This window comes from Moschus berezovskii, chromosome 15, assembly GCF_049115385.1.
Source record: "Moschus berezovskii isolate FMDL1 chromosome 15, NW_MosBer_1.0, whole genome shotgun sequence".
NCBI classification, from domain to species: Eukaryota; Metazoa; Chordata; class Mammalia; order Artiodactyla; family Moschidae; genus Moschus; species Moschus berezovskii.
Window position 1 is genome coordinate 56213116 of NC_142474.1, and position 24708 is coordinate 56237823.

General features: G+C 44.3%; 1 protein-coding gene across 7 annotated transcripts in view; it reads left to right on the forward strand.

Moving 5' to 3' along the window:
• FRMD4A (FERM domain containing 4A) overlaps window positions 1-24708 on the forward strand; it is a 520746-nt gene that overhangs the window by 269957 nt on the left and 226081 nt on the right. The window contains exon 1 of one of the 7 annotated variants that reach the window (XM_055428705.2): window positions 105-220. The exons of the other annotated variants lie outside the window; for them this stretch is intronic. The gene's annotated coding sequence lies outside the window, so the exon portion shown is untranslated. Of the gene's footprint in view, window positions 1-104; window positions 221-24708 lie in introns of those variants that run through there. 7 annotated transcript variants of the gene reach the window in all.

Here is a 24708-nt window from a genome sequence, read left to right on the forward strand (position 1 = left end):
GGACCCGCGGGGGCGGCGGGGCGGCGGCAGGGGCGGGGGCGCGCCGGGGCCGGCGGGGCGGCTGCGGGCGCCGCACGGCGGAGGCGGAGGCGCCGGGCGCGGATGCCGCCGGGTAGGCCCCGGGCCTGCGCACCCCGGGCGCATGGGACTCCCGTTTCGGTGGATCCGCCGCTGCAAACCTGAAGTTCCTCGGCTCCCCGGGAAGCGCCACGAATAAAAGGTAATGTGTCTTTGTTTCCCGTCCACGATTGCGGGCAGGCGATAGATTGTGCAGCACTTCTGGGTCCATGTGTGGCCGGTGAGAGGGGCATGACACTTGTGCATTACTGAGGACGCAGAGCACTGGATGCTGAAGATGTGACATTGTTCCAGTGCACGCCCCACGTGCGGACAGACTCTGCTCCCTCCCCCCACACCCACTTTCTTGGGCACCTTGACCTCACTCAGGCTGGATTAACCCGGGGAGAAAAGAAAGGACGTTGCTGCGGGCAGACCTGGGCGGGATATTTTTTAAAAACTCATTTGTCGGGAAGTGACAGGATAGTCCTTCTTTCGGGGCAGGCGGCAGGCTCCAGATCGGGTCTGCTAAAATGGACTGCTCGTCACATTCCAAATGGCTGCAGCAAGTTCGGTGCAGGGAGACAGCGGGAGGAGGGGAGGAGGGAAGCCCCTTCAGGACGGGGTCATTTAAAAATGACCAAACGCCGTGCTTCTGTATTGCAAGCAGCTGCCCCAAAGTGGGTGCATAGTGCGTTTAGGAAAGGTGAACTGGCCCTGTACTTTGAAAGGTGTGTGCAAGCTGCCCGTGTGTCATCAGGAACTCGGTGCTAACCTCGTTAGCAGACTGCTCAGTAGATTCGAGAGAATTTCCAAGGGATGGCTATTCTAATAATAGGTTTGGCGGTGGCTTCCTAATAGACACACTCCTTCTGAATGATGCGGCCATCCCCGTCCCCCGGAAGCTCTGCTTGCTGCGAAAAGGCGATCCAATGCCGGTAAAGGACTCCCTGACCCCACCGTGAAAGGAGGAGGTTTTTTTCTCCCCTATGAATGGAACATCCCAATAGAGGCTGCTACCGCTGTTGTGGCTTCTCTCAGTTTGAATCCTCACAGCATCTCATGAAAGGGATTCTCAGAACACCTAAGCCAAGCACCAGTTTCTAAATGTGAGCTGTTCAGGGCGGATGGCTTTTATTAGGTGTTAGCATAGACTCAGCTGTATTTAGACCCCTGGTCAGGCTGACTTGATCGGTATGTACCTGAGTGAGTTTTGAACAGCTATTCACATCCCCCTGACACCTCAGCATCTGAAGTCTGTGGGTTTTTTCTGAAGGCATGGATGTGATATTCTGGAGAGCACCAGTCCAAGAAAGAGCGAGGGGCAGACTTCTAACTTCATTCAGGGAAGCCACCACTGACCCTGGGGGCACTGTCTCAGGAGTTGGATGCAGAAATCTGTTCATTATACTAGGTAGAACTTAGCTTCACGTGCCATCTTTTCAATGTGCCACAAAGTGGGGAGTTGGGGAAGACAAACATTTCATTGTTTCTGGTTTTTAAATTGCTTCAAGTCCATTCATAGCATTTGGTTCCTTTTGGAGTCTGACTTGGACAAGGTGGGAAGACCAAAAACAAACAGTTCAAATCAGTAGCTATCTGATTTTGGTTCTTCAAGTGTTCATCTCTTGCAACCAGAGGGCTGGAGGATGAGCCTCTTCTGTTGTCCGAGGGATCCTTTCTGCTGTGAATGAAATCTGGGTTTTTTAAGGCACACCAGGAATGGGGATCTTGCTGCAAATAGATTTGAATCTTTGGTCAGGAAAGGTTGTATGTATGTGTGTGTGTTACTCGCCCAATTGTGTCCGACTCTGCGACCAAATGGACTGTAGCCCACCAGACTCCTCTGTCCATGGAGTTAAATAGCTGCAGTTACTTTATGGGAAGCAATATTTGGACTTGCTTTGAAATCAACACTATTGTCCTGTTAGTGAATACAATGTTGCCTCCAAATAGCTTGGAAAAAAGTGATGCTGTTATAGAAGTAACCTTTTAGAATAACAACATTAAACTCTTCTTGTGTTAAAAGGGAACAATGTTGGTTGAAATGAGGATGGGAAAATCCCTCCACCCACTTAAAATGTTTTTATTGAAATACAAGTGATTTGCAATCTTATTAGTTTCAGGTGTACAGAAAAGTAATTCAAATATGTGTATACACACATATATATATATTCTTTTTTAGGTTCTTTTCTGTAATATGTTATTACAAGATGTTGAATATAGTTCCCGGTGCTGTACAGTAGATAGCCTAACAGGTTACCAGCTTTAAATGTAGTAGTATGTTTGTGTCAACCCCAAATTCCTAATTTATTCCTTCCCTGCCTTTCCCCTTTGGTCACCATGTTTGTTTTCTGTCTTCGAGTTGGTTTCTCTTTTATAAATGAGTTCATCTGTACCGTTTTCTTTTTTAGATTCTGCATGTAAGTGATGTCATATACTGTGTTTATCTTATTTCACTTAGAATGATAATCTCTGGGTCCATCCATGTTGCTGCAGATAGCGTTATTTCATTCTTTTTAACAGCTGAGTATTATTCCACTGTGTATATATATATATATGTGTGTGTACCACATCTTCTTTGTCTTTTCACTGTCAGTGGACATGTAGGTTGCTTCCATGTCTTGGCTATTGTAAACAGTGCTGCTATGAACATTGGGGTGCATGTATCCTTTTGAACCTCATTTTTCCTCCAGATATCTACCCAGGAGTGGGATTGCAGGATCATATGGTAGCTCTGTTTTTAGTTTTTTAAGGAACCTCTATACAGTTTTCTATACTGGCTGTACCAATTTACACTCCCAACAACAGTGTAGGAAGAGGGTTCCCTTTTCTCCACACCCTCTCCGGCATTTGTTGTCTGTAGACTCTTTAACAATGGCAATTCTAACCAGTATGAGGTAATGCCTCATTGTAGTTTTGATCTTCATTTCTGTAATAATTGGCAATGTTGAACATCTTTTCTTGTGCCTGTTGGCCATCTGTATGTCTTCTTTGGAGAAATGTCTGTTTAGATCTTCTGCACATTGTTTTTTATTTCTCCACCTACTTTTATTCTGACCAAGTGTGATCTGCCCTGCTGTTGCTAGTATTCTTTCTGGCACTTGAATTAACTTTATTAATAAGACTTGTTATTTATGGCATAGGGCTGCTTTGTTATTTGTAGACGTTGTTGCCAAGTCCCCTGACAGCCTGGCAGGTGGCAAGTGCCATTAGCATTATCTTGTTGTGGGGGGAACCAAAACCTCTTGAGGTTCAGTGAGTTGCTGATTTCATAATCCATGAGAACTGCCTCCCAGATGTGGATGTGCTCAGTTTTATTGTAATGTCCAGGTTATAGTCTGAGATCAAAAGATAAATCAAGAATGAGTCTGAGGGGCTTCCCTGGCAGTCCAGTGGTTAAGACGTCAAGCTTCCCCTTCAGGGAACATGGGTTCAACCCCTGGTCGCGAAACTAAGATCCCACATGTCACACAGTATGGCAGAAAACAAACAAACAAAAGAATGTGTCCTTTATGGGTCCTGGAACTTGGGGAAAGGCTCTGTGGACTGGTGGGGATGCCAGAGTTCTAAAGGAAAGGGCTCCTGAGTGAGGCTCGATGGGTTGATGCGTGAGTGTGATCCATCTGTAATGGGGGAGGTAGTGATGAGATGAAAGGTCCAGGAAACAGTGTGTTGAGGGGGACCTGTCAGGGTACCTTGGTCATTTAGTAAATGTGGGGTTGGACGTGCCTGCCTCCAGAGGAGATCGTTACCAACTTCGCTGCATAAATACACCATTTGTGCTCATGTTATTAATGTTATCATGTGTGTCTGAAGTAAAAGACTTCCAGTTCTGTTCATATGTCATATATTCACCAGTTGTAAGAGTTGCATGTAGCCTGACACACCAAATGACTGAAATATGATCAGGCACATTCAAAGCTCAAGTTTTGTTCTAAGAAATTTTTGCATGTGTTAATACTTCTTTAAAAAGAAGAAAAAAAGAAACAGTGTCACTTATGGAGAATTTCCATTTAAACTAGGGGAAATGAGAAAGACATGCTAACAGTTAAATAGGTTATGTAAACCACATTCTACACAGTTTCGGAATATGTAAGTCTAGGTTCACCAATGGCTTTCTTTCCTGTTTTTTGTTTATTTCTTAAGATTTGTCTCATATCTTTTAAAAATATTATTGATTTATTTTTAAGATTATTATTTTTTAATAATTTCTTTTATTTATATATTTTTGGCTGTGCTGGGTCATTGTTTCTTTGTGCAGGCTTTCTCTAGTTGTGACAAGCAGGGGCTACTCATTGCAGTGGCTTCTCTTGTTTCAAAGCACAGGCTTTAGAGCACAGACTCAATAGTTGTGGCACATGGGTTTAGTTACCCCGTGGCATGTGAAATCGTCCCAGACCAGGGAGTGAACCTATGTCATATGCATCCGCAGGTGGATTCTTAACCACTGGACCACCAGGTTATATTTTTGAGTATCAGCTGATATGTCAGTAAGCTTTGTGGCAGGAATTCTCTATTTGGATGCATTCATTGTAAAAAAAATTCCAGCATCTCTATTAGAAACGATCTCTGAGACCTCATAGGGAGAGAAGCCATGGGCAAAGATCTTTTATCTAAATTTTAAAAACAGCATTCTTCTTGAGCTAAAGATGCAAAACAGGGACTGCCTTATAAGATGAGCATGTACTCGTAACCTCCCCAGGACACTGGTTAACCTTTCTCTCCATATTGCCCATTTCTGATTCTATTGCTCTCTAAATAGGTAATTGAAGTAACAAAAGTAGACACTGGATGCCTCCTAAAAGGTAGGAGTTGATGTGAGAAAAGGAAGAGAAAGGATCATTCCATCAGTTACATAGGATACATAGGTGCTTGAATATTTCCTACAATAAGCAAAAATCAAAGACATAAAGAATCTGGGGAAAGTGGCCACTAAAAGTTGAACCTGTTGGAGAGGGTGAGATTTGACTATTTTACCTTGTTCTGTTCATTCTAGCCTTGGTCAGACTGAAGTGTATTGGCGGTATTTTCCATTTTTGTTTTTGGTTTTCCCAGGACATTTAACCTCCAGAGCTGGCACAACAGCTCTTGGAACTCTGGGCTCCAGCGTCACCATTGCACACAAAGCCTGTTGGTATTGCTATTCTCTTTTGCAGGTTTTTTGAATCAGCATAAATCCAGCTTATCAGAAATTCTCTCCACAGCACTTTCCTTTTGGTTCCCTAAATCCATCAGCTGCCACCCTTTCCCCTGCCCTGTGGGATCAGCATCTCTTTCTCTTATAAGGAATAATTTAGACACACCCTTTTATTCTTATAAGGAATAATTTAGACACTTTTGAGGCTACCAGCTCCACCACTAGCACCATTATCCAAAAAGTATCCAGCATTATGCCTTACTTTCTCAGATTATCAGAGCTACTGCTACTGTTTAGTGAGTTGCATTAATGCTTATTTTGGGTGCTGTTTGCAGTTGAGTGAGTGTGTGTGGAAAGGAGATGTTCAGTTCTTAATTGTATCAGTGGAAATTAGGTATTTTCCTCCAAAAGAGAAATACTTTTATCTTTAAAGATGGGAATTACTGCTAAGAATAAAGGCTGTGATTGTTGGAAGGGATCTAAGGGGTCTGGTTCAGTTCAGTGACTTTATGACTATCAAACGATCAAGAGAAAATGAGCTGGTAGGTTCTGTTTGAACTGAATGGGTAGCCTCTCTGTAGATGTTCAAGCATCACTAACTCCAGGTCATCGATGGAACGGATAGGATCCAACTTGTTAGGAAGGCTAATCTCCATCATATGTGGTGGTTTCTGGGTTTTTGTTTTAAAATTGACGCTCTGGCCATTCCTTGATGCAGTACAAGAAGACATGAGTTGTGTGTGATCAAGAATAACTGTATGTGCACAGCCTTCTCCTCAGATTCTCACTACATTCATGCACGCTATTGTGCTATCTTATTAGTGGTTATTTGCCAATCCATAATTATTGCATACTTTCTGTTCACTGAAGGCTCCCTAAATTTACTGTTTGCTCATGACAGGCACTCAGGAGATCCTATTTGAATAAGAAAATCACAGAGTGACTCTTGATACCAATCCCAACACTAACGTATTTCATCATCTTCAGAAACCTGGAAAACCTAGTGATCTAAAGAAAATTGGAACCTCTTAGGTTGTCCCGTATCTAACTTTTTTTAAAAAAGAAGTCTGTTTTGTGGTGTGGCCCCTTGTTTCCATTTAGCAATACCTTGCCCTTTTGGTACTCATGCAGAATACCAAACTTTTTTGACAGTAATTTTCACTTCAAATTAACCAAAGGCTGTCATCTCAGTCTTGGACTCCAACTCCATCATTTCCATCAGAATTAGCCCATTCTTCTGGTGACGCCGGCTTCTTTGCAAGGCTTTTTGCCTTTCTTTGTCCTTGCGATATGAGGAATGCATGAAAAAAACAGTGTGTAATGGGTCTTAGATTGATAATGCATGACAGCAAATGGAAATAGTAATCGGAGAGTTGCCAGGCTGTGCCATTCATAACCATAAAATGCACAATTGTGCCCTCCCCACACGCCTGTGAGAAGTATGTAAATGTGACGAACCCGAGCTGGGAAATCTAACAGTGTGGAGCCATCTGGAGCTAGGCAGCACACCTACAAACAGTGGGTAGTGCAGTGCAGGCTTACCAGTTTCTCTGCTCCCTTCGCCTACCACCCTCGAGATCCTGGATACTTATTTCTGTTGCTCAGAGAGAGAGCAGAGAAGAGGGGCGGGTGATGCGGACAAGAACCAGATTGGAGCCGAACACAATGCAGGGCAGTGTTCTGCCTTCTCAATCCCCTTTTATTGGGATGGTTGAGTGTTTTGTAACAGTAGCTACAGAGTGTCCAGTAGTACAGATGTAGCCTGCAGGTCTTGGCAGGAGAGCAGAGACCTCAACTGAGCAAAGCAGCAGAGAGCTGCAGTCACATTAAATGTTGAGCTCAAACTGTGGACCGTGCACATGTGAGATTTGGGGGTTCTCCATTGAGTCGGACATCTGAGATGGAGCTTGAGGAAAGAAAGGGGGCCTATAGGTCATTTTTACAAATTAGAAGATGCTCACAGAGGTTCAGGGACCTTGCCTGCCAAGGTCTCAGTTGCAGGGCCAAGACTAGAGTCCCTAGTTTAGAGTACCTGACAGTGTGTTTGGGCAAAGGAAGAGTGGGGCTGTGGAGTCATCTCACCTCACCGTGGCTTGGATTTCTAGCTCTGCCCCTTCCTGGCTGTGAGGACTTGGGTGAAATACTGTTATCTCTTGAGCTCCAGTTTTCTTAATTATCAGAAAAGTTATATTCAGTGGAGCCAATGAGATAATATCTGTGAAGCACCCAGCACAAAATAATAAGGAACTTTTCTAGAATCAGAAATTGTATCCTTGCATTCTCCCCTCCCTTCTTGGCTTGCTTGTGTCCCTGGAAGACCCAACAATACTAACTGCAGGAGGTTTAGAACACATAAGATGGGGACTACCGTGGTGGTTGAGAGGTTAAGAATCCACCTTGCAATTCAGAGGATGCAGGTTCAATCCCTGGTTGGGGAACTGAGATCCCACGTGTCACAGAGCAATGTGGCCCACAGGCTGCAATGAAGGATCTGAAAATGATGTGCCGAAACTAAGACCAACGCAACCAAATAAATTTTTTTTTAAAAAAGAACACATGGAGTGTAAGAAGGCCACTGGTCAAGGAAGTGGGCCATGTATACCATTCCATTGTACTATGGAAGTAAAAGGGGACTCCTCACCCACTGTCCTGGAATGAATTTTATAAAGAGAAAGTAGTGTAAGGAAAAAATCCCTGTTAACTCTGATATTCCATAAAAGTCACCCATCCTTCCAGAAAGGTTTCTGCAGGTAAAGACATCAGTGGAATGACCTTTACCTCGTTGGGACAGAGCAGGCTTACAGAGAAGGGGGCAGTATGCTGCAGCATTGCAGCAAGTCTCCAGTGAATCCAGGAGCGCTCATCCGGTGAGGGTTGGTTGGGGAAGGGGAAGAGAGAGAAGAAATATGATTTCGCCTTTGCACTAATGGATTCTGTCACCCTACCTTTCTGAAATTCTTCAGTTTTCAGGATTGATCAGAAAGCTCTTAAGGCTTTTATCTTGAAAAAAATCCTCCAATAGAAATAAGGGTATGTCAGTCAATGGTTATACCATTCTTATTTTTTTAATTGAAGTATAATCAATTTAAAATATTATGTTAGTTTCGAGTGTACAGCTAAGTGATTCAGTTATATATGTGCTTTTTCAGATGATTTTCCAATATAGGTTATTACAAGATATTGAATATTACTCTTTTTTATACAGTAAATTCTTGTTGCTTATCTATTTAATGTGTAGCAGTTTGCATCTGTAAATTACATACTCATTTGTCCCTCCCGCCTCCTTTTCCCCTTTGGTAACCATAAGCTTGTTTTCTATGTCTGTGAGCTGTTTCAGTTTCGTGAACAGATTTATTTGTATTATTTTTTAGATTGTACATATAAGTAATAGCATATAATATTTGTCTTTCCCCATCTCACTTGTTTCGTTTAGTATGATAATCTCTGGGTCTATCCATGTTTCATTCTTTTTTATAGCTGAGTATTACTCCATTGTATGTATGTGCCACATCTTTATCCATTCATCTCTCAATGGACATTGCAATTGCTTCTATGCTTTGGCTATTGTAAACAGTGCTGCTATGAACATCGAGTGTATATATCTCTTTGAATTAGAGTTTTCTCCAGCCCAGAAGTGGGATTGCTGAATCATATAGCAACTCTATTTTTAGTTTTTTGAAGAACCTCCATACTGTTTTCCACAGTGGCTGCACCAATTTACATTCCCACCAACAGTGTAGAAGGATTCCCTTTTCCTCCACACCCTCTCTAGGGTTTGTCACTGGTAGACTTTTTGTTGATGTTCATTCTAACCGGTGTGAAGTGGTACCTCGTTATGGTTTTGATTTGCATTTCTCTAATAATTAGCAATGTGGAGCATCTTTTCATGAGCCTGTTCATGTCATCTGTTTCTTAACAGCAAAAAAAAAAAAAAATCCAATCACTGTATAAAAGTTTTCCATTAATGGTCATCATCTAGGATTTTCAGCTCCAATTTTCTTGTTTATATTTCACCCAAGTACTTTATGCAGCAAGTGAATGGCAGAAATAAGCCTAGAACTTGAGTATACCAGATGCTCATGTGAGTTTTTTAATTGAACCCACCATCTGACTGCTCTGAAAATACTGCGAGAGTTTCCTCATAGTAGAAGTCAACAGGCCAATTTGCAGAATATTCATCAGAAATTACTTAAGCACCTAATAACCTTTGAGATGGTAAATAAAATAAATCGAAATGAGAGGTTGTCCATTTTCTGGAGATAGATTAAACATACACACACACACAGGCAGCAGAATAAAAGCGTTAAACAAGGAAAGTATTTATAGGCCATAATAGCCACATCCAGAACAAGGGTATATTTTGGTGGATCTTCAGGGACAGCTTATGGACTCCATTTGCCTAGACAGGGTGGAGTGTGTCTGTCATTTTATGGAGAAATTATAAACTGCCGTTTGTCCGTGGTTCCGTCTTTCTTTCTTGTGGAAAATGTGGTTTCTCTAGCCTACCGCATTTGAGTTTCTCTGCCCTCCTGTTCCTAAGGTTCTAACTTTATCCATGGAGATTTTGTGCCCTTGAGATACAGAAGTCTGAAACGTCCAACTTGGAAAGATACTCAAATATATCATGATCATATTATCCAATATTCCAAAGAATAATATCCCAAACCACAGTCCTTTGGGTTTTTTAATGGCAGAGTTCTTTTTTGTCTTGCCAGTAGGTCTGATCATATGCCTAAAGAACAAACAAAATCCAACTGAAAAATTCCAGAAGCTGTTAAGTTTCGTACTGTGGCTTTGGGTTTTCTGTTAGAAATAGAGAAAAGTTAATTTGTGAGCATCCTTGTTTCTTGTTTGTGGAAAGGTGGAAGCAGGGAAGCTCGTGTTACCATCAGTTCCCTGTGGCCCAGAAGGTGAGGCCGGTAATAGCTCGGCATCTGCCCACCCCTCCCCATCAGACCCTGCCTGGTAAGATTGCCTTTCAGACTGGCTTTGACACTCCAGAGGCTCTGTCTGGCTAATTACCAACGTTTGGTAAATACAATTCCCCAGAGGAACCTCTCTCCTCTAGTAGTCCAGAGTTAGCCACGGCTTTGCTGCACTTCCTTTTGTTCTTACTGGTTCCACCTGGTTTTTTGATTACCCCATTCCTCTTCCTCCTCAGGCTTAAAACTCATTGTCCTGTGATAAATGACTCACCATGCCTGCCTAGCTCTTCCTTTTTGCTACCTTACTAGCATCGTGCTCTCCTGGCCTTTTACCGTCAATTCCTCCAGTGCCTCGATCGTATGTTTTCTTCCCAAGTTCTTCTGGGTTGAGGTGCCTGCTGCCACTGCCATGATGGTTCAAGGCCTCCTCCTTCCTTCCTGAGTTATTGTAAAGTCTTTCCGACTGGTCCCTTTACCATCTTCCTACTACACACACACGCATGCAAACATCTCCTCTCTACCTCTCCTTGCCCTCCTCCCTTCATTCTCTGTAGGCCACAGCCCTTAACATGGAATCAAAGGCCCCACCGCAACCTGGAAGCTTCTTATTTTTTTTTTATATTTATTTATGTGTGTATTTGTTTTTGGCTGCTAGGTCTTTGTTGCTACCAGAGGGCTTTCTCTAGTTGTGGCGAGCAGGGGCTACTCTCTCGTTGCAGTGCGTGGGTTTCTGTTTGTGGTGGCTTCTCGTTGCAGAGCACAGGCTCCAGGACGTGCAGGCTTCAGGAGTTGTGGTACACAAGCTTACCTGCCCCGAGGCATGTGGAATATTCCTGGACCAGCGATCAAACCCGTGCCCCTGCTTTGGGAAGCAGACTCCCAACCACTGGATCACACCAGGGAAGTCCAGCTTCTTATTCCTTAAACTTCTTCTCTCCCCTTAGCCTTCATACACTTAGTCTGTTCAGGCAACCATAACAAGATACTCAGTGGCTTATAAATAGCCCACGTTTATTTTTCACTGTTCTGGAGACTGGGGAGTCCAGGTACCAGCAGATTCGAGGTCTTGTGAGGACCACTTCCTGGTTCATGGATGGCACCTTCTCACTGTGTCCCCCACACTGTTGTACAGGGCGAGAGATCTCTCTGGACCCCCTTTTTCTGCGGACACTAATCCCATTCCTTCTGGCTCCACTCTCATGACCTCATCGCCTCCAAACACCCCGCCTCCTGATGCCATCACATGAGCGGTGAGGATTTAGCGTGTGGATTGTGGATTGCGGGCATTCAGTCTGTCGTGCATGGACACCCACACGTCCTTGCCTTTCCCACGCGCATTTGACCTCTGCGGGACGTCGGTCTCTGGCAGACTCACCCTTCACAGTGAGAGGCCCCTCCAGCCCCGTCTCTGCCTGGACTCTCCTGCTTGTTCCTCAGGCCCAGCCTGTAGTGTCACCCCCTCCTGTTCCTCTGAGTGGAGCACGGCTTCCTCCTCTGTTCTCCTGCACCAACCTCACCAGGTGTCTGTCCAGTTTGATCTCAAACTCAAATGACCCGTTTGTGTATATGTTTCCCACTGAAGCTTCTAAGGGAAGGATTGTATCTTTTTATTTTTAATTGAAATATAGTTTATTTACAATATTGTATTCGTTTCTGGTGTACAGCAAAGCAGTTCAGATACATGTATACATGTGTCCATGTGTGCTCAGTTGCTTCGGTCGTGTCCCTTTGTGACCCCATGGACTGTAGCCCGCCAGGCTCCTCTGTCCATGGGATTCTCCAGGCAAGAATACTGCAGTGGGTTGCCATGCCCTCCTCCAGGTGTTCTTCCCAACCCAGGGAAGAACGCATATCTCCTGCATCCTCTGCATTGGCAGGCAGATTCTTTATACACATGTACATATAAATATACATATTTTTCATATTCTTTTCATTATCGATCAAGATATTTAATTGTATATATTGAACTGTATATTGATTGTAGTTCCCACCAAGTAGGACCTTGTTATTTATCTTGTTTATATGTAGTAGTTTGTATCCGTTCATCCCAAATTCCTAACTTATCCCTCCCCTCTCCTTGCCCCTTTAGTAACCATAAGTTTGTTTTCTATGTCTGTGAGTCTGTTTCTATTTTGTAAGTAAGTTCATTTGTATCATTTTTTTAGATTCCACATATGAGTTATATATCCTATGTTATATGTCTTTCTCTGGCTTACTTAGTACGATAAGTAAGTCTATCCTTGTTGCTGCAAATGGCATTATTTCGTTGTTTTTAAGGCTGAGTAGTATTTCACTGTGTATGTATGCTACATCTTCTTTATCCATTCATCTGTTGATGGACATCGTAGGTTGCTTGCTTCCACGTCTTACCTATTGTAAATAGTGCTGCAATGAACATTGGGGTGTGTATATCTTTCCAAATTATAGTTCTTTATGGATTCTCTGCCCAGGAGTGGGATCACAGGATCTTATGGTAGTTCTATTTTTGGTTCTTTGAGGAACCTTCATGCTGTTCACCACAGTGGCTGCACTTTATTTGTCTTTGATCCTAAAGCACCTTATATTGTACCCAGGAATTGGTAGGTACTCAGGAATATAAATGAGTGATTATTTGGCATGTTTTGTGGTTTCTCATTTCTTTCCTTGTTTGCGTATAACTGGAACTAGTTTCTTTTAGTGCTTAAGCCTAGTGTCCTTCACCTGTCTGTCAGCCCTCCTCTGTCTGCATGTGTCTGTGTCACAGAGTAAAGGGGAAGAGAACAAGAATGGTGCAGCACAGCTGTGTCCTTCACATGAGGGTGAGCCCGGCACCCCAGCTGGCAGAGAGGCAGAAAGTGCCTGGGCATCCAGTTCCTTCATTATTCCTTTAGTCAGTCAGTCAATTATTCTGACTGATACACTTACTTTTGTACCTCTTCTGTCCTGGGAATATGTCAGCAAACAAAAGGGACCAAACTTCCTGCCCTCGGGAGCTTGCACTCTACAAGGAAGAGACAGGCAGGAAGCATAATGAATAAGTAAATTATTATATCCTGTCCTGGAAGGTGCTGATTGCTGTAAGGAAAATGAAGCAGAGGCCGGGAAGCATGGCAAGGTTGCTGTTTTAAATTCAGGATGTGATGTTATAAAAAGGTGACATGAACAAAGCTTTAAAGGAGGTGAAGCGGTGGGCCATCTGAGTGTCTTGGGGGAACATTCCAGACAGAGGAAAGAGCTCATCACAGGCCCCAGGTGGAAAAGAGTGGCTTGTTGGGAACAGCACGGAGATGAGGGTGGAACGGCAGACGAAGTGAGGAGGGGAAAGAGATAGGAAGGTGTCTGTACTGGGGGCAGTGGGACTGACTGCTGGAGGGTGTGGATCTAGGAGGCACCCTGATCCCACATGGGCTGCACAGGGATGGTTTGGGTGCTGTGTGGGGACCAGACTGCAAGATAGGCAGAGGGAACTGCTGGGGTGCCAGGTGGGTGGCCATTACAGGAATGGGGCAAGTGATAAAGTACCGATGATGAACAGGCTTAAGGGTCTGGACATTTGGAGATTTTTCTGGTGAGCGGATGTGGGTTGTGAGAGGACAGAACGTGCTGGTGGAGAGCTGGAGTGTGTGCGTGCTCAGTTATAGAGTTGTGTCCGACCCTTTGCAACCCCATGGACTGTAGCCCACCAAGCTTCTGGTCCATAGGATTTCCCAGGCAAGAATACTAGAGTGGATTGCCATTTTGTAGATGATAGGTCTGTAGTTCACTTTTTTTGAGATATTTAGCAGCTATCCAAAAGGAGATGCTGAGTAGGCAATTTTGCATTCATCATGTACAAGCCTAGGAAAGGAGGAAGTCCCGGCAGAGACACAAAGTGGGACTCAGCCAAGTAGAGCTGATATTGAAAGACTTCGTGACTCAGTCCTGGATGTGACAACATCTGAGAAAAAGACACCATCAATCCAGTTCACACTTCAAATTTTTTAAAATGTAATATATAAAAAATGAAGTAACTTCTCCTCAAAGTGCGAAGAACCCTGATGAGATGTATAGTTGAACACATTGGACTCTTCAGTCACTTATTCCCTCAGCAGACGTTCCTCAGGTGACCGGTGTGTGGTGTGTGTACCCCCGGGGGGACTATAATACAATCCAGAGGAATAGCAGTGACGACAACAGAAACAAATTGGACTTTTCAGATTCTCCTGATGGTCTGTCCCTTTTTTGATGCACAAAAGGAATAACTCTAACTCTTATATTTTATTTATTTATTTGGCTTGTTGGGTCCTAGTTGAGTTATGTGGGATCTTTAGTTGCAGAGCAGAGGCTTAGTTGCTCCCCCCAAGCATGTGGGATCTTAGTTCCCCAACCAGGGATCGAACCCAAGTCCCCTGCATTGCAAGTCAGATTCTTAACCACTGGATCATCAGGGAAGTTCCTAACTTTTTATTTTAAACTGATGTATTGCTGTACCATTGACATGCAATAAGCTGCACATGTTTAAAGTGTACCATTTATTGAGTTTAGACATATATCCACACCTGCAGGCAGGTTGGTTGGTCCAGGGGGGTGGTTCTCACTTTGGACATAAGTCCACACCTATGAAACCATCACCACAGCCAAGAATTATAATGCCATATTTTTATCAGTCACGCTTACTGAGAGTTTGGAGTGTTTCAAGCTCCATGCTGGACACTGTGAAGGATATGATGAAATCACTATTCCCTGCCTGTGTGTTTGCTCAAATTTAAAATGCTGCCTTTCCCTAAGGCATTGTCCACTCATTTCCAGGTCTTTCCTCCGACGTTTGCTCAAAGTGCACTCAGAATCGGTTACCAAAGGCTTTGGAATGACATGTGTAAACTGTTTGACACCTGCATTCCTGGTTAAATTGGGAAAGAGGAAAGGTTAGGAACCCTGCCATCTTTTCATCAGTTCTGATATAAGCAGAAACTTCTTTCTAGTTGCTTCTTGCATGGAAACAGCCCAAACAGTAAGCTCTGTTTCCCCCTTTTTCCCTGTGTGTAGGCAGGATAGTAATTACCACCTGCTGAAAGCTTGGAGAAATCGTTCTGTGTCCAATTAGAATTTTTGATTTGACTGATAGATCTGGCATCCTGTCTTTATTTCTGTGACTGCTTTCAATGATATGCACCCTGGGATCTTCCCTGGAGTTCCAGTGGTTAAGAATCCACCTTGCAATGCAGGAGACATGGGGGTACTTTTAATAAGATCCCATAAGCCACAGGCAACTAAGTCTGCACGCTGCAACTACTAAGCCCACGGTGCTGCAGCTGGAGAGTCCGTGTGCCACGACAAACGATCCCACCTGATGCAACCAAGACCCAACACAGCCAAGTAAACAAATAAGTATTTAAAAAATAATATGCCACTGAGAGGCTGTGCATCCTGGGGTGACGAGTGGGGAGCCCTCTTTTGGTTTTCCAGTCCTCCCTCTCCCTCCCCCCACTTCCCTTTCTTTCCTAACCTGATGCTGCACCCCTGTTTGTAAATGATACTGGCAACCAGGGCTCCTGTTCTGTCTGTGGCACTGCCGCAGCAGAACCAGGAGGCTGAGGAGCAGGTCTCCAGGAGGCGTCTGGGGTGGCGCACGGGGCAGCCGGCCAGCGTTGCAACCTCCGGCAAGATGAATGGAGGGTGAGCCCTGCCAGCGCAGCTCGTGCAAGAGGGAGCAGTCCTTGCCAGCGACACTCCGGCCGAATCCTTTCCAGAGAACTCGGTTATGTAAACATCCAGGCGTCAGCCTCCAGGCCAGATGGACGGCCCCAGGCCGACACAGTCTAAGGTAGCTGTGAAAACGGCCCTCAGTGCAAGTCTCCAGGTTCTCAAGTTCTCTCTGCAGCTTTGTGTTGGCGGCATTGGGCCAGGGAGGGGCGAGGGCTCACTGCTTCCTGCTGGAGCTGGGACCACCCAGCAGGACTGTGTGCCCCGGGTCTGCTGTGTGTGATGCCATTGGAAATTTGGTCTGATTTCAGCCTCAGTCTTGGAAGGGTCAGTTCTTGGGCTGGAGCACTGCCTTCCAAACCTGGAGGACTTGGCGTCTGTGCGCTGGGCCCCGGGACTCAGCCGTGGGTGCCACATGACTTTGCCTCCCGTGCCGGTTCTATGAAAGCAGGTGGCCTGGGGGGGTCGTGCGTGGGCGGTAGGTGACAGAGTCACCCTGTCACTGGAGCCTTTGCTGTTTAAGCCCACATGCAGCTTTCCCATCAGCCCTGGGAAGACATGGTCTCCAGATCTTTACCTCCTCTGATTACCCTTCTTTGGCTTTGCTCCAGGTTCTTTCCTTTGGTACCTAAAATACGGTATTCAGAATTCAACACAGATTTCCAGACATGGTTAACTGTAGTAGGATATAGGAGGCATCCTGATTTCATTATTCAGGATGCTGTACTGCTCACATGTGGACTAAGAACAGGACCTGAAACCATAAACAATGTGACTTCATTTTGTAGCTGTTGAAGTTACCATCTAAACAAGCCTCTTGTCATCTGTAAATGTGGTAGGCACACTTTCTGTGTCTGGTTATAAGTTGTGAGGGCGTCGTACGGATATTGAGAGCTTATATTTATGATAGCATCTCTTTATGATATGAAAATATCTGTGATTTTATTGATCTGAAGGTCACAGGTACTACTATAGTTCGTCACCTACATTCTTTTTTAAAATATTTATATATGTAATTATTTGGCAGCGCCGGGTCTTAGTTGCAGCATGTAGGATCTTTGATCTTCCTTGTGACCTGTGGGATCTAGTTCCCCGAGCCTCCTACATTGGGAGCACCAAAGTCTTGGCTACTGGACCACCAGGGACATCCCTATAATAGTATCTCTTTATAGTTTTCCAACTGCTTATATCTTTTCTAAAGCACTTAGCCTCAACACTTGCAGTTAGAACCCTCTTTCCATACTCCCCTCATTTTTACACCAGCTAGGACTGGAATGATGTGAAAATATTGTCTGCTAGATACATCAGTGATTTAGCCATCCTCAGACTCTTGGCTAGAAGCTGCTCCTCCTTCCTTTTGTAAAAAGGATTCTCCAGCTGTACTTCTCACTGCTCTGTACCCACATGCCACCCTCTGCCTCAGCTCTGCTGGTGTTTTGAGAACACACCACATTCTCTTCCATCCAGGTCTTCTTACATCAGGTCATCTCTGCCGGATGTCCTCTCTTCCGACGGCACTTCCTGACCTGAGCATTCACCAGTCTCCCCGGTGTGAGTGAGGGTCCCCCCACCCTCTGCTCCATTGCATCTTATACCCACCCCATTGTCACACATTACACTGTAATGTCCTGTTAACTTAGGTACTTCTGCTGAACATAGAAGCTCATTAAATATAGGAACAAAATTGTGTTCATCATTATATATCTAATAAGATGCCTGGCACAGCACTATGCACCATAAATATTTGCAGATGAACACACACTATGATGGACACAGCTATGTATAATCCTATAACCTCATTTCTATTATTTCATGAGGGTTGGTCACTGGTTTACTCCCTGGATTACTAGGGAGATGGATAGATCTCGTCTGGAGGAGAAATTATTATCAAAGGAGATGAACTCTTCAATGTGAATCTGCCCACGTTGCAAGCAGATTCTTTACCATCTGAGCCACCAGGGAAGCCCAAGAAACTGGAGTGGGTAGCCTACCCCTTTCTCCAGGGAATCTTTCCGACCCAGGAATTGAACCAGGGTCTCCCACATTGCAGGTGGATTCTTTACCAGCTGAGCTATCAGCTGCTGCTGCTGCTGCTAAGTCACTTCAGTCGTGTCCGACTCTGTGTGACCCCATAGATGGAAGCCCACCAGACTCCCCCGTCCCTGGGATTCTCCAGGCAAGAACACTGGAGTGGGTTGCCATTTCCTTCTCCAATGTGTGAAATTGAAAAGTGAAAGTGAAGTCGCTCAGCCGTGTCCGACCCCTAGCAACCCCATGGACTGCAGCCCACCAGGCTCCTCCATCCATGGGATTTTCCAGGCAAGAGTACTAGAGTGGCTTGCCATTGCCTTCTCTGCTGAGCTATCAGGGAAGCCCATAAACTCTTTAGCCATTTGCAATTTAATTTCCAGTAAGATATTAATAGTCTTCTACTTAACTTATAATCATCTAATTAAACAATTTTATCTTTAACATATTAATCACTTTATAGTTGTTAACCATACTACCTCGGCATTTGCTTTTTCTTTTTGTTTATGGTGATTTACAGAGTAAAATTAGTTTTGTGAAAAAGAATTTTAAAACGTAATCAAATGTATACATTTTTCCCTTTTGGCCCATCCATTGCTTTTATACTTAAAAAAAACATGATAATCATGTCTATTTTAATATTTCACTGTATGAACCACTTGGAATTTATTCTGGGAAAAGAAGTACAGTTTATATTCTTAAAATCTTTTAATTAATTAATTCTATTTGGCTGTGCTGGGTCTTCGTTGCTGCACGTGGACTTTCTCTAGTTGTGGTGCTTGGGCTTCTCATTGTGGTGGCTTCTCTTGTTGCGGAGTATGGGCTCTAAGTGTGCGGACTTCAGTAGTTGCAACACACGGGCTCTAGAGCACAGGCTCGGTAGTTGTAGCACACAGGCTTGGTTGCTGCACAGCATGTGGAATCTTCCTGGACCAGAAATTGAACCCCTGTCCCCGGGATTGGCAGGTGGATTCTCAACCACTGGACCACAGGGGGAGTCCAGTTTACACTCTTTTAGTCATTAGTCCTACCATGTACCTTGTTGGTGAGGAGATTGAAACTAAACAGGATCTGAGTGGTCCAGCAGCTCATCTTTTAACAAAGATTTATTGGTGTCAAACATTCCTTTTCTCACTCTTTTTTCTTGGGATGTATCTTTAAAGGCTCTTCTATTGTCCTTAGATGTTTCTCATTTTAAACTTTTGCTTCAGTTCTCCCACTCTGTCCCTCTAGGGTTGTGACTCTTCCTTCTATGTCCATCACATATATAATGTATTTCATGCCCTTGACATGTTGTATGTATTATACTAAAATATGCTAAATTATATATTATACTAAATTCCTTCGTGAATTCTCCATGCAGATACTTTGTGCTCTCTGATGTCAGAATCTTCACTTTCTCATTCAATTTTATTTTTACTGTGTTTTTTTTATCTTTAAAGTTTTTGTATTGAAATTTCGATCTCATGCAAATGATACTCTTGCAGATCCAGAGTCAACCTCATCTTTTTTTCTGGACTTTAAAACCATCTTCCTTGAGTCTGGGGCCTCCATAGGAATACCCATCAGTCCTTTTCTATAAAAAATCCAAGTGCAGTCATCAGAACAAAGGAAAGTGTAGATACTTGGCTTTTCCTATGGAAGAAGCATCTCCATTCCACCCAACACTTTTTTTTTTTTTTTGCTTATAACTTTTATGGTTTCTTTTTTTAAAATTAATTTATTTATTTTAATTGGAGTCTAATTGCTTTACAATATTGTAGTGATTTTTGCCATACATCAACCTTGGGTGTACCTGTGTCCCCATCCTGAACCCCTCTCCCACCTCCCTCCCTATCCCATCCCTCAGGTCCAACAACACTCGTATCTCTGAGACTCTGAAGTCAGAAGTCCACCTGCCTAAGCACAGGTGTCATTTTCTTTCTTCTTTGCTCACTTCAAGGAGAACGCTGGATTCTTGGATGGGTTAGAAGGGTTCTTGCTGCTTCCTTTGCATGTTTTGTTTCTTTGAGTTTTATACCTTCCCATTCTTCTTTGAAAGATGTCTTATAAACAGTTGTCAGTAAGAATAACACCTGAAGAAAAGGAACACCCTGAATCTGCTGAGAGAATCAGGTGGGTCTCTGTGGCAGCAGGAGGGCTTCATCTCCTCCTCTGATAACAGACTGTGTGCTGTGTGTTGCCCAGCAGTTCTTGTGGTCCCCGCCAATGTCGACATGGGGTACTGACACCCCTAAACCTCCATTCCTCCACTGGCTCTGACGTGTCTTCCATAAACTCTCTGTGGATGCTGACGCATGACCAGGGACTCTGCTCTGTGAGGGCCTGGTACTTACTCAGCACAGGGAATAGCTATCCAAAAGATACCCACCTGGCCCATTGTCCCCTCCCAGCCGGCCACAGTAATAGACAGCCTAGTGTGAGTGGCAAAAAGTTGCAGCCTCATCAAGGCCATCCTGTTCCTGTAGGGGAGGGGTGTGTGCATCATTGATGAAAACGGGATTCCATGCTGCAGGTCTGGACGCACTGTCTCTCGTCTGTCTGACAGTGCTGATCAGATAAACATCACCTTCCCAAACTAGAGTCTTCTGTGCCAAGCAGAGTTCCACACACTGTGTGCATTAACTTGGTTATTCCTTCCGGCAGCCCCACGAGGTTGGCATGAGGATGGTCTCCGTTTCAGAGACTGAGGAGTGAGGCACAAGTTGGTGAAGGTCTTATGGGTCACATGCAGCTGGCCCCTGGTGAAGCTGGGGTAAGACACGAACCTAGCTGGTCCAGCCCCAAAGCCTTCCTCCCGTCTTCTCTAAGCCCTGGCACAGTGACCTGGGGAGGGTGAGGCAGGGCAGGCTTGAGGACTGACATCAGAACTGCCAGACCGGGCTGGGAAATCACCTCCCCGCTACGTGCCAACGGGGCAGAGAAAGCTTGTGCATCATCATAGCGTCTGGAAGAATGAGTGAAAGTCACGTCCATCTTTTTCGTAAACTAGTGACCTCCGAGAAACAAGATGAAGCTTCCTTTGGTCACTGCTGTGTCTCTAGCCCCTGGCTCTGTGTGCAGTCTGGAGCAGGTAGGCAGGGATTGTCCTCTGGGAACATGAGGGAAGAGAAAGTGGTTCCAGGCCAAAGAGATGGCATGGGCTAGGCCTGGAAGCAAGGGTGGCCCTCAGAGGAACAGAACTTAGAAGTCCAGGGCAGTTGAGTCCTGGACTTGGACTGGTCTTGGAATTGCAGGGATGGGGTTAGGGAGGAAGGACAGCATTTGGAAAAAAAAAACCAACAGGTCTGGTGAGATGAGGCCAGATCTCAGAGGGCTCGTGATCCAGCATTCAGGTATTAGTCTCTCACAAGTGGTAGCAACAGTGTGTAATCAACAAGAGATGCTTTACAACCTCCTCAGGAATCCCCTTCTTGGGCCTTTTTTCCCTGAGGCCTTCTGTCCAGATCTGCTCAGGACCCTACTGTCTGCACATCCCCACCTCTGTTCCCAGACATCCTCTGTCCAGACTTCCCAGAATTCCCTCCCATGTCGAAACTCCCAACTCACCTTCATTTATGAGATAGCTCTATTACTTTTGCCCAGTTCTCGCCAAATAATGATCATAATAATACAACATCGAGTAGCGTGGAGTCTCTGTGGATCTTCAAAGACTTTAGTTGTTCTGCTTGCAGAACCAAAGTTGTGTGGAAACAACTTTTTTGGGTAGAAAGCAAAAACTTGCCTGTAGATGTGCTGTGAATGAGGTGGATATGTGTTAATAGGTGTATTTTGGATTGCATTAGCAGATTGAGATCTTGCTAATGTACTCAAAATGTTGGTCAAGAAAATCATTGTCTTCAGAAGATGCTCTGGCAGCAGCGGGAGTCGAGTGTGAAGACCAGGTCACTCTTCGTTCAGTGTCCAGCTGGTGAGAATGTATTTCAGAAAGCACTGCTGCCCTCCAGAAACTGGATGCCTCACCTGCACTTCCGTTCACGTCTGTTAACCGAACCGTAGTATCATCACTATTCCGTGGTCACTTAGCAGGTGTCTGGGCTTCCCTGGTGGCTCAGCTGGTAAAGAATTCACCTGCAATGCGGGAGACCTGAGTTCGATCCCTGGGTTGGGAAAATCCCCTGGAGAAGGGAACAGCCACTCACTCCAGTATTCTGACTTGGAGAATTCCATGGACAGTATAGTCCATGGTATCGCAAAAAGTCGGACAAAACTGAGCGACTTTCATTTTCACTTTCTTTCACTTAGCAGGTATCTGTGGTGCATAACCAGGGCCCATGCATGTGGCTTTCCCAGTGTCCTTTTCATCCTGACTATGTAGTAGGCTCTCAAATAGGAGAGTCTGATTGTCACACTCTAGCCCTGGACTGAAACGCCACTCGTGGGCCTTGACCTTCTGGATCTGAGACACACCTGTCCGACCTCGATGTCTATAGCTTGTCCTCAGATTGCAGTGTCTTGTTAGAAGAGAATAAAATGTCCCCTCCTTCCCTACATCCTACAACAGAGCTCTGGCTGGGAGCTCCTCCTCACTGGGATCACATGTGCCCATCAGTGGGCTGTCTTCTCCTTTGACTTTCTAAGTCTATCCCTCATTATCTCAACTTTATGCCCCACGACTGATTATGAATTTTTTGACCCTCTCACCTTCAGCCCTATCTGGAGAGAATTGAAATGATGGTCCAGTAGGACTCGTGGTTTGATCACACACAGCAGTGTTCTGCAGGGCAGCAGAATTGGGGACTAAAATTGTCCACTTGTTACCAAGTCGGAGCTTGTACTGTTCACTGCATGACAGTCTAATAAATCGAGAGATGAGTTGTTGGAGCAACGAACAGCCTTTATTCAGAAAGCCAGCAGATCAAAGAGACTCATGTCCAAAAGAACCAGCTTGCTTTAATTAGAATTCAGTCTTCTTTTATCTGAAGGAGATGGGGTGTGATTGGTTGTTGCCAACTTCCTGGTGTTGGAATCCTTTGGTCTTGCAGCTGTCACCATAGTTCTGGTCACAGTGTTCCTATAAACCTCCAACAAGATAAATGTTCTTTTCTATTTTGCAACTTTTATCTCTATATGAATAGAAAAGTTATACCTTTAAAGGTCAGAGCCTTGAGAATGGGGTGTCCTGTATATTTCAGACTGTAGGCAGCATTCTTTCAAGCAATAGGATACAAAGGTTAAAGAAAAAGAAACAGATCCAATATGGAGTCAGGTTTCTTCTTCCCTGTGACACACTGGGCCACGGCAGCTCTCTGTTGTCCCCAGTCCTTAGTGCTCCACAACACTATTTCTTCTCTTCCTGAGTTACCAGAGAAAATCCAGTTTCCTTTTGCTGGAGGCAAAGAGACCCAGACAGCAGCATCACCACCACCACAATTTGCTTTCCAAAGATCCTCCAGTGAACCACTGACTACACTCATGACCTCATCAAATGCACAGTTGAAGCTTTGAAGAATGCTAGGCTGTTTCAGTTATTACATTGCATTGCCACGTGAATTTGTTTCTAATAAAGACACACATTTAATCATTTTCATCTGGGTTTTATCAGTTCCAACTGTATTCAGCAGCCAAGAACCTCAAGGACATGCCTGTGTGTGTCCCTCTGTACCTTGGAGACTCGTGGTAAAGACAGAGGTGAAATAATTTGCCAGAAGACATGGAGCAAAGTCAGGACAAGGTTATTCTCCCTGAATCAGGCTTCTGCTCTCTTGTACCTGGTATCTCCTTTCTTTCCATTACCTTCTTTATTTTAATATGATGTCACTTAAAGACAAAAATGCTAACTTTGAGATAAATCAGACGGAAGGAAAAATTATAATAAAAAGGACAATATACCTTTCAATTTTTCTTAAAGGTTGTGGGCAGAGGCTCCTCATGAACTTTTACAATATTATAATATTACAATAGTTTATTATATCTGGTATTTCCATGGCACAGGTTAGATGTGGGTAGCAGATGGATGAATATGTTTTAACAGCTTTTTAAAAAATTAATTATTTATTTCTGGCTGTGCTGGGTCTTTGTTGCTGCGTGTGGGCTTTCTCTAGTTGTAAGAAACAGGGACTCTAGTTGCAGAGTTGCAGTGTGTGGCATTCTCATTGCGGTAGCTTCTCTTGTTGCTTCATGGTATGTGATCTTCCTGGACCACGGATCGAACCTATGTCCCCTGCATTGGCAGGTGAATTCTTAACCACTGGATCGCCAAGAAGTCCCAACAATGAATATTTTAAACAACTTTTAATTTGCTTAATATCCTTTCTGTGAATTTGTTTACTGTGGCATTGACTTTCTTGAGGCCACTGTGGACGTGCTGTGTTTATTCGTCTCCTGGGTATGACAGCTTCATGATTCTGGAGATTCTGGGATCCTGTGACTTTCTGGTACTTAGGTGAGTCCCTGGTCTTCATTTGTCTGCAGAGGAAACTGAAGGAATGTGACACGTTGAGGTGACCCAAAGAGCAGATGCTCCAACAATGAGTTGCCCTAGGAACTCATCGTCATAAATCTGGAATTTCCTTCTGAGCCACAGAGGGGCCTGGGTCAGAGGGCAGATTGTGAGGTGTTGCTGTCATGCTTCCGGCATCCTCAGGATGCCCCATTCTTTATTGAATTTGTTACAATATTGCTTCTGATTTATGTTTTGGTTTTTTGGCCCTGTGGCATGTGGGATCTTAGTTCCCCAACCAGACATCAAACCCACACCCCTTGCATTGGAAGGCAAAGCGTTAACCACTGAACTGCCAAGAAAGTTCCGACGATAACGTTTTAAAGGATAAAATTTCAGGGTGTTTGGAGGAGTATTGATAGTTTTCCTAAGTGTGCTTTGGAATGTTAATTCTTTGTTTCATGCAATTCCAATGAGTCTGTAATATTTCTTATTTTATTGCTCCATAAAGTATT